At 40.4% G+C, this 327-nt stretch overlaps 1 protein-coding gene across 1 annotated transcript in view; it reads right to left on the bottom strand.

Annotated features, from left to right (window-relative positions):
• LOC119590656 (proteoglycan Cow-like) overlaps window positions 1-327 on the bottom strand; it is a gene marked incomplete in the record, with an annotated part of 201110 nt that overhangs the window by 56056 nt on the left and 144727 nt on the right.

Below are 327 nucleotides of genomic sequence, written 5' to 3'. Positions count from 1 at the left end.
GCCGTCGTTCGCACAGCCTATCGCCGTCTCTATTCCCTTCCTTAATCGTATAGCTAATTTATCATCCATTTAACCCATTCCTTCTTTATCTTCTCTGCCTTTGTCTATCCTTTTTATGGTCATCTTCAACCCTGCATCTCGTATCACATGATATCCAAACAGCTTTGCATGTAAACAAACAGACTACGAGGATCTGCATATACATCAAGCAAGATATTTAAAGTGATCTCGCGATGACAACACTGCCCTGATGGATTCCAGTTAGTCTTAATGGAATGAAATGTGTTTACAGGTTCCTAGCTTGGTTCGCTATAAGCGCTTTTTTTT

Source organism: Penaeus monodon, chromosome 27 (assembly GCF_015228065.2).
Source record: "Penaeus monodon isolate SGIC_2016 chromosome 27, NSTDA_Pmon_1, whole genome shotgun sequence".
NCBI lineage: Eukaryota > Metazoa > Arthropoda > Malacostraca > Decapoda > Penaeidae > Penaeus > Penaeus monodon.
Note: the sequence above shows the minus strand (reverse complement) of the source record. Positions and strands in the feature narration are given on the sequence as shown.